The sequence below is a fragment of the Lepisosteus oculatus genome, chromosome 18, assembly GCF_040954835.1.
Source record: "Lepisosteus oculatus isolate fLepOcu1 chromosome 18, fLepOcu1.hap2, whole genome shotgun sequence".
Taxonomy (NCBI): Eukaryota; Metazoa; Chordata; class Actinopteri; order Semionotiformes; family Lepisosteidae; genus Lepisosteus; species Lepisosteus oculatus.
This window is the reverse complement of record NC_090713.1, coordinates 6851987-6861660: the sequence shown is the minus strand read 5'-3', so window position 1 is coordinate 6861660 and position 9674 is coordinate 6851987. Positions and strand designations below refer to the sequence as shown.

The window sequence follows — 9674 nt, the reverse complement described above, 5'->3', positions numbered from 1 at the left end:
AGGGCTCGGCCGATTGTATCTCATCCTCTGCTCCTTATAAAGCTGCTCTCTGTCTAGTCCTGCTGTCCTGGGAGTGTTCATGCTAAACTGTTCATGTTGGCCCTGAATCCTGATGTTGGAGAAGTGAGCTTCACTTACCCCCCAGTTGGGAACCTGGATACAAAAATAAAGAGAGAATAGAAAGAGGAGAGGGAGGGAGTTGGAAACTTTAGACCTGAGGGTCTGAATGTTTGAGGTTTTAATACAGACACAATTGAGAAAGAGGACTGACCCCTTCAACTGTCGGTTATATAGAAGAACAGAAGACTGTCATGCAAAGAGAGAGCACACTCCCCATGAACATTAAAATAAGTTTTCAGTGTCTCTCCAGCCCCATAGATAAAACATGTCTTTCCTTCAACACTGTGAGGAATGTCCCATGGGACCACAAACATATAACAAGGTATTTTGTCAGATCTGAACTGAACATTTTGCCTCTCTTGTATTGCCCCAAAAGTATTAAGAGTGTTTAAGTCAGTGCAGTTAGTAATTGTGCTGCATCTGAACAAACAGAGCCAAGTGCAGTTTTAACCAGATTTTCTGCACTCCACCCCATTCCAGCTATGTTGGGTGAAATGCGGACATAGCTGATAAGTGGATTTGTGACAGTGTAAACTTATATAAAATGTGGGTTGCATGACTGTTTTTAATATGTGCATTTGCATGCTTCAGTCTCTGTAAAATACGTTTTTAGTTCAACTATTGATCCTGCTGTACCTGAACACACAAAACCAAGTACTGCTTTAACCAGACTCTCCACACTCCACTCCATTCAAGTTGGACTCAGCTGATTGTGTATAATCCTCTGCTCCTTATAAAGCTGCTTTCTGTCTAGTCCTGCTGTCCTGGGAGTGTTAATGTTAAACTGCTCATCTTGCTCTGTCACATCACGCAGCACCAAGCCTGTTTTTCTAGCACTGACTGGCTACTAGTGCAGCCTAACCCAGAAAGATAATTTGCATAGAAGACACTTCTGGGAGTGTTTATAGCCTTGTGAGTTTAACACTTCCAGACTGAGAGCTGCGCTTCATGGTAACAGAACCCACAGGAACAATGACTTTCTTCATCATATTTATCTGGACACTCCTCATCACTGATCAGGGTAGGAATGGGTTTGGATATTTTATAGAATTTAAAACATTTTTGTATTATGTGAAGAAGAAATCAAGATTTATGTTAATTTAAAAATAAAAAATATTAAAGCATCATAATAAATATCTTATTAATTTATTCTGTTTTCATACTGTATGTCTATCATATAATGTATTACTGATTTACAGAATAAATTGGTATTTTCAATACTTTCCCACTTTTTGCAATGTTTTCTTCATTTTCAGAATCTAGTGGACAGATTTTTGTGACCCACGCTCCTACAATATTGACTGCTCCAGGACAGACAGTCACTGTTAGCTGTAAGACCAGTCCTGCAGTGTACAATAATGATCGCCTCAGCTGGTACCAACAGAAAGCTGGAAAAGCTCCTAAACTCCTGATCTATCTTGCAACTACCCGTCGGACTGGGATCCCAGAGCATTTCAGTGGCAGTGGCAGTGACCATCACAGGAGTCCAGGCTGAAGAGGCACACAAACAAACTGAACTTCAATAAAATATATACTGTATATACAGTGGTGTGAAAAAGTGTTTGACCCCTTCCTGATTTCTAATTTTTTTTCATGTTTGTCACACTGAAATGTTTCAGATCGTCAAACAAATTGAAGTTTTAGACAAAGATAACACAAGGAAACACAAAATGCAGTTTTTAAATGAAGGTTTTTATTATTAAGGGAAAAAAAATCCAAACCCACATAGCCCTGTGTGAAAAAGTGATTACTCCCCCTGTTAAAACATAAATCAACTGTGGTTTATCACATCTTTGGATAGCTGAGTTCAATTTCTCTAGCTACACCCAGGCCTGATTACTGCCACACCTGTTCTCAATCAAGAAATCACTTAAATAGGACCTGCCTGACAAAGTGAAGTAGGCCGAAAGATCCTCAAAAGCTAGACATCATACTGCGATCCAAAGAAATTATGGGAACAAATGAGAAACAGAGTAATTGAGATTTATCAGTTTGGAAAAGGTTATAAAGCCATTTCTAAAGCTTTGGGACTCCAGCGAACCACAGTGAGAGCCATTATCCACAAATGGCGAAAACATGGAACAGTGGTGAACCATCCCAGGAGGGGCCAGTTGACCAAAATTACCCCAAGAGCGCAGCAACGACTCATCCAAAGTAGAGAGTCAAAGTAGAGAGTCAAAATGACAGGAGAAGTGTTATGACAGTGATATTGCCATCAGCCTAGAGTAATTCTGTAATATTAATAATCTCCTTTTCTCATATTCTGTTTCAGACTTCAGTACAGATGCAGCCATTCAAAGTGCGCGGTACAGACACGTACCTGAGGTAATTGGCTACGGCGTCGCGCATCATGATGCAAGATGACGCGGGGTACCGCGGTACGTGATTGGTTGACCGACAGTTGGTCTGTCGTAGAAAGACTTACAGTAAACGTCTTTACTGTGCCCGTTGTAGATATTGAATTTAACCACTGAAGGGAAATCTTAGTAGCTGAGCATAAAAAGAATAGGAGCATACTGTAACGTGTGTGAAGGCCATAAACGATATTAATTTTGGAACATAAATATACAGCATATGGCTGGTCTTGGTACTTTAAAGAAAAACTACACACCAGTATTCCATTTCTCCCTAAACATTTTAAGCATCGAAGTCTTTAACTAAAGAGATACCGGATTCAACAAGCATACTTTTAGAATTTGATTAAAAGGGAATATAATATGGAATCGCATATCTAAAGATTTTAATTACGATATGACTAGAGTACTGAGACAGGGCTGTGTAGGGCTGTTTCGCTTCTCTTTTCATGTGACTTCCCTTGTAGTCTACTGGTCTACATGCCTGACTACTAACTGTTGGGTTGTGTGTTCAAATCCAGCTGGTGCTGGACTTCTCTTTTAACAAACATTTCTTCGAAAAGATAGAATAGCAATATTATGGACAATCAATTGACTTTTTTATTTCAAAATATCACAACATGATCGATTCTAAGTCATTTTTGATAACAACAATAACAATAATAAAAACTCCCTTGCTTTTAACAGAACGTTTCATAATGTCTAACAACGAAAATTATTTAAACTGCAACGCATCATTCAACCAGAGCGCAAAATATCACAAGGATCCTCAAGAGCACAGCAAAGACTGTATTAAAAGATACTTGTATAAGATACATGAGAATCCAAGCTTTTTTATCTACGCTTTCTTTTCCGTATACCAGAGATTATGGTACCACTTCAGAAGGGTGTCAGCCACTCAGATTCCAGGAATCGGTACTTTAAAGAAAAAATACACACCAGTATTCCATTTCTCCCTAAACATTTTAAGCATCGAAGTCTTTAACTAACATGTGAAATAGCAGGTATAAAAAGTGGTAGTTTTAAGCTTTTCTGCTAATATAATATGGAATCGCGTATCTAAAGAAATTAATAATGATATAATTATATTCATATACTGCAACGCAGTAGTACATGCTGTACAACGTCTGTTGATTCTGTATGTGTAGGGCTGTTTCACCGCTTCTCATGTGACCTTTGCTGGTGGTACTGTGGTCTATGTTCCTGCCTTGTAAACCAGAAATTGTGTGTTCAAATCCAGCCCATCCTGTGACTCTTCTCTTAAACAAAAAGTTGTTCTCTTTTCTCTTTGGTTTCTGTCAAAGCGCAATGAAACCTTTAACTTGATTCTTATGGATGCCCGGTCCCGCCAGGGATTTAACAAAAACATGCAATCACATATCTAAAGAAATATGTAACAGTATGACTATGTTCATGCACAAATAGTAGCATGTGACACTTAGACTTGACTTTTTTTAGGGTAGACTTGACTTTATTGCCATGAGATATACAATAGATTGTCATTAAACAACCTTCTGTTTATTAATCTTCCTTGTTATGCACAGTGGGAATGGTAATGTAATGGGAATTAATTTAATCAAAGAGATCTCTCTGGGTGGGGCGCGGGACAGCCGGCAGGCAGGCGGTGGGTGACAGAGAAGAAAAGAAAGGCAGCTTTTAACTCCGCAAGTTTGAGTTTTTGTGTCCGTCATCGTTACACTATCATTCTTTCCATTGAAAACCTGTTTATACTGTATGTGACCTTACAGAACACCTATCTGTTTTCTTCCTAGCACAATTTATGAGCACTCTGTGATTAAATTAATTCTCATTACATTATCATTCTCACTGTGCATAACAAGGAAGATTAATAAACATAAAGTTGTTTAATGACAAACTATTGTTTATCTCATGGCTAGATAGTAAAGTCTAGCCAAAAAGAGAAAACATCGACTTTATTTAAACTCCAGCGAAAGTATTAATTACCATACTTTTATGGTACATGACTTTGCTAAAATGTATTTAAAAATAAAAATGATTACGCTTTGAGTGGAGTGTCCAGATAAAGTGCTATATTAGTGTAAGCAATTAATTAATTAAATTACAAATGCCAGCGGAGAGAGAGAGACACAGCTTTTCATTGTCAAAAAGTAATTGTTTTTTAATTTGTCAGCACCCAGACAAACGCAAACGCGTTTTAAATAAAATGCTTTATTCATTCTTAATCAGACTCACATTCCCGAATGTCCCCCCCCACCCCGCCCCGCCCCGCCCCCACTCAAGTACATCATGAAATCCTAGGAAGAACACGAAACAGCCTGTTAATAAAATGGTTGCAATTTTGTTCGGTCAGTTATTTCTCCCAGAATTTGTAAATCGCATTGATCAGTTCTTGCTTTGTGCTGGCTTTAGCTCGATGACATTGGAACACAGCGACTCAGACACCCATTGAATGGAAAGGGACACTTTAATTTTTTGTACGGCTGGCACAGCACCCCACCACACCCATGCGCCAGCAGAGAGAGAGAGACACACACACACCGGTTTTCACTGTCAAAAAGAAATTGTTTTTTTTACTTTTGTACCATTTTGTTTTTTACATTCCTCTTGTTTAACAGGAATGTTTTGTTTCTGGACATACTGTTAGACTAGGGGAAAAGAGCGCCTCCTTCTTCGAAGTATTTCGTTGATTCGATCACAAATTCTTTTCCAGTCGCACAAAGTAAGTGTTGAGATTCTCCGATTCACCATGCTACTAATGGTTTCTCGGAGATTGCAAAGCATGGCACTTTTGCCTCTGGACCCATCGAAATTTACCGATGTGGTCCACCCCCAGTAAATTTCAAAAGCCACAGGATTTCGAAACACGAGAGAGACAGAGACACACACAGTTTTTCATTGTCAAAAAGTAATTGTTTTTTACTTTGTCAGCACCCAGACAAACGCAAATGCGTTTTTAATAAAATGCTTTTATTCCTTCTTTATCAGACTCACATTCCCGAATGTCTCCCGCCCCGGTCAACAATCCACATCTCTCCCCTTTTTACAAAATGACATTGTTGAAAACTGTTCCAGAGCAACTGTTGTTTCATCGGTGAAAAGTACATCATGAAATGTCTCCCCCTGTTCAATCCATTGGAGCACTTGTTTGAGTCTTTCCTCTTTGTTTTTTACCCTTATAATGGGGCATGTGTTGTTTTTTTTGTATCTCCACCCAAGCCTTCTGCGCACTCTTCTTATCGATGTCAGACTAACGCAAATACTGTACAATGTCTCGTGTTGACTTCCCGTTTCTTTTCATCTTCATTATTTGGTGTGAGAGAGTCTTCATGATTTGGCCACAGTCCGTCTCCTTACCAAAGCGATTCAGTGGTGCAGCTTGAAGTCTGTACCTGTATACCCATATCTTGATTTAAATACTTTTATTTTTTCACAATCTGGCAATGCCAGACAGAATTCACATTTGCTGCAGCCAAATGGCCTTGCAGATCAGAAAATCAAGGAACGCAACAATTATTGCCCGGCTCCTCAATGGGATAGCTTTACCGTGCTAATGCGTTGGTTTAACAGTCCGGGTGTGGCAAGCTTCTAATGTCTCCCGACTTCGGCGAAAAGGAACTTGTCTTTCATTGGAAGACAATGAACACATTCTAACCATACATGAGAATATACAGATGCAGCCATTCAAAACGGGTGGGGTATTTCGTGGTATACCTCGGTGGCGTGTCGCATCAAAACGCGGTATCACCCGGTGTATCGCATCATTTAACGTCATGCCGGAAAGTATCTGGAATCACCTTGTAAAACCGCCAGGTGGAGCCAATACAGCTTAACCTCTCATGTACAGCATTTAAGCTTTTAAATTTAAACTGTGTATTACAGCATGTTAATCATCAGTCATTAAGAAGTTGGTATATTTTATGAGAGTACGATTGCTCAGTTAGACAAAAGTGCACAACCTACCTTTATCATAAATATTTTAATGATGCAGAAATATTTTATGCATAAAAGCCTTTACCGAAGATATTACTAATAGTATTAATAACAGCCTGGACTCCTGTGATGGTCAGAGTGAAGTCAGTCCCAGATCCACTGCCACTGAAACGCTCTGGGATCCCAGTCTGACATAGTTGCTGCATAAATCAGGAATTTATTAGTTTCTCCAACTTTCTTTTGGTACCAGGCTAGGAATCTGTTGTTGTATAGTGCTGCACTGGTCTTACAGTTCACAGTGACTGTCTGTCCAGGGAGAACAGATTTCATTGCTGGAGTCTGAGTCACAGTTACCTGTCCTCTGGATTCTGCAAATGAGAAAGTAGTAAATATCATTAAAATATCATTAAAAAATTTAATTGATTTCCTGTTTTATACAAAACATTTCATTTTTACCTATAGTTGTAAACTACGTTCATCAAATATTTCAGACCCATTCCTACCTCGAGCAGAGATTAGGAGTGTCCAGATGAAAATAGTGATGAAGGTCATTGTTGCTGTGGGTTGTGTTTCCCTGAAGGGCAGCTCTCAGTCTTGAAGTGTTAAACTCACAGGGCTATAAACACTCCCAGAGCATGTACTGCCAATGCAAAGTGTCTTTTCTATGCAAATTGTCTTCCTGGCTTTAGCAGCACTTGTAGCCAGTCAGTGCTGGAAACACAGGCTTGGTGGTGTTTGTTGTGACAGAAAAAGATTAACAGTTTAGCATGAACACTCCCAGAACCACAGGACTAGACAGAGAGCAGCTCTATAAGGAAATGAGAATGAGACACAATCAGCTGAAACCTTTTTCCATTCAGCATAGCATGAATGGATTGGGGTGTTGAGAGTTTGGTTAAATCAGCACTTGGCTCTGTGTGTTTAGACACATTACTGGTGGAGGTGATACCATGTTTAACAGAGACTGAAGTTTGCAAATACACAGTTTGTATTTCATATTCTACAGCTATTGGAATATTAATAAACAGCTTTTACTTAAAATCACATTTTACTTAAGCTAAACACTTACAGTAAATACAGGCTTTTTGTTTAATTAGGGCTGCACAGTTTATGACTCAGACAGAGGTTCGATCTGTCTTCCCTTGGCTGGCTAAGGGCTGAATTCTCTAAAACGTGAGATTGCATAATTGATTTTTAGTTCTTTCAACACAGAAGCTGTCAAAAATACTCATGTCCAGACTGACTCTGTCTATCATTGTCGTGAAAAGAGCATGTTTATAAAGGGCTGTGCCTCAGACCTCTTTAGAGATTCATCAGCCTTACTCTGCTGACCACACTCAGCTGAGAACCTCATCCACCCCTGTCAACCCTTCACTTGCGACCCCAAGTGGTTTAGTCCTATAACTACAGTCTCTCCACAGTTTCCTATTGCCAACTAGGGACTCTATGTCACAAACCATCGTTCCACTTATACTATAGTTAACTAGCTATTGAAGTTAATTTGCCAGTTTTGAACGTAGTGGGCACCACCATTAGCATTGTCAGCTCTAAGCTCTAAGATCATACAAATACTGATCTCTGGGTTTACATCAGAAACATTTAGGCACACACTGCTCTCTGGGTTTACATTATGTACACTTAGACACAGTCTGAGATACAGTATATCAGCTATATCACCCTGTAACTCCTGGAAGAGAAGAAGGTTACTGCTGGAAAGGTGAAAATTGGACCAGTAGGGGGAGCTAACTCTGTGGTCTGTGTGGGTCCTAATGCCCCAGTATAGTGACAGTCAACATATACTGTACAAAGGAGCCGTTCTTCGGATGAGACCTTAACAAGGTGCTGACTCTCTATGGTCATTAAAAATCTCAGCGTGTTTATTGAAAAGAGTAGGGGTGTTACCCCTGGCATCCTACCTAAATTTCCCATGTCCTCTACTCATCATGGCCTCCTCCTGGGACACTTTGGCTGCTGTTGCATCATCCAGGTGAGGCTACACTTTGGTGGCGGTGGAGGGGAGTCCCCATTCCCTGTAAAGCTCTTTGAGTGTCAAGAGAAGAGCCGTATAAATTAAATATTAATGAAAATGGAGGTGGACCTTGTCAGGCAGCTCCAATCCCCCTAGGGAAATCTGCAACACAACATTGTGTCCTGATATTGTCATGCCCTCTACATCTGGAGGGCGCTCCTACTCTGTCCTGTCCCTAGTTCCCTGTACTTTGCTTGTCCATCCGCTGTGTCTTTGTCTGAGGCTATATATTTCTGGGTCACACTTTCCTCCTCACACAGCATTGAGGTTTAGAATTTCTTGAGACTCGCCTAGCACCAGGTCGCTCCATGTCCGTGGCCTGAGGGCATAGGTTTCTATATAGCATTTCCTGGACAGCTGAACCCGGGCTAAACCCTGTTCCGCCACTATGCATAGGGTCTTTTTTCACTTTGGGCAGAAGAGACCAAAGACTATACTCCTCATGGAATTGACAGTCTTGTCTCTTTGTGTTCAGATACAGCAAGATTATTGTATGCAAACAGAAACAAACATAATCTAAAAGTAAACTAGCAGTCTGCAGTGTCTTTCAATTACATGACTTGCAGACAGAGACAGAGAAGTCTTAGCTCCTGCCCCTGACTCTAAAACTGCACCAGAAGGTATCACTACTGTGTCTCCTAGTATGTAAATGCAGGTAACTAGATAACTAGCTACTGTAAGTGCCTGTATAGTGTTAAATAACAACAGCTCCTTCTAGATACAGTCAGAAGAACATAAAAACATGTTACAAACTATAAGAGGATGTTTGACTCACCTATCTCAGTTCACAAATGAAGCATTTGTGCTGAAATCAATATAGTTAAAGTGCTAATAATTAATTATTAAGTGTAAAACAAAAAAAAACACTGAAAGTTTAAATTATGTAAATAAGTGTTTAATGAATTGTTCCCAATATTTTACCATATGCTGTTTGATTTTTTTTATTTCGTAATCCGGTGAACAGCAGTGTAAGTTTATGACTCCAAGCACAGACTAGCCTGGTATCGACAGAAAGCTGAAGAAGCTCCTAAACTCCTGATCTATGGAGCGACTACCTGTCAGTCTGGATTCCCAGAGCATTTCAGGGTTAGTGGATCTGGGACTGACTTCACTCTGACCATCACAAGAGTACAGGCTGAAGATGCAACAGATTGTTACTGTCAGAGTTACCATGAGCTCAATAATAGCTGTCTCTCCCTCCAGTGTTACACACATAGAAATAACTCCCTCAGCAGGTCAGCTGCGACCTGAAGCTGAGG

At 39.9% G+C, this 9674-nt stretch overlaps 1 long non-coding RNA gene across 1 annotated transcript; it reads left to right on the top strand.

Moving 5' to 3' along the window:
• Window positions 1-987: 987 nt before the first annotated feature.
• On the top strand, window positions 988-1678 carry LOC138224126 (uncharacterized). The gene is made up of 2 exons (XR_011182468.1): window positions 988-1141; window positions 1377-1678. It is a non-coding gene; the product is annotated as an uncharacterized lncRNA (long non-coding RNA).
• Window positions 1679-9674: the final 7996 nt, after the last annotated feature.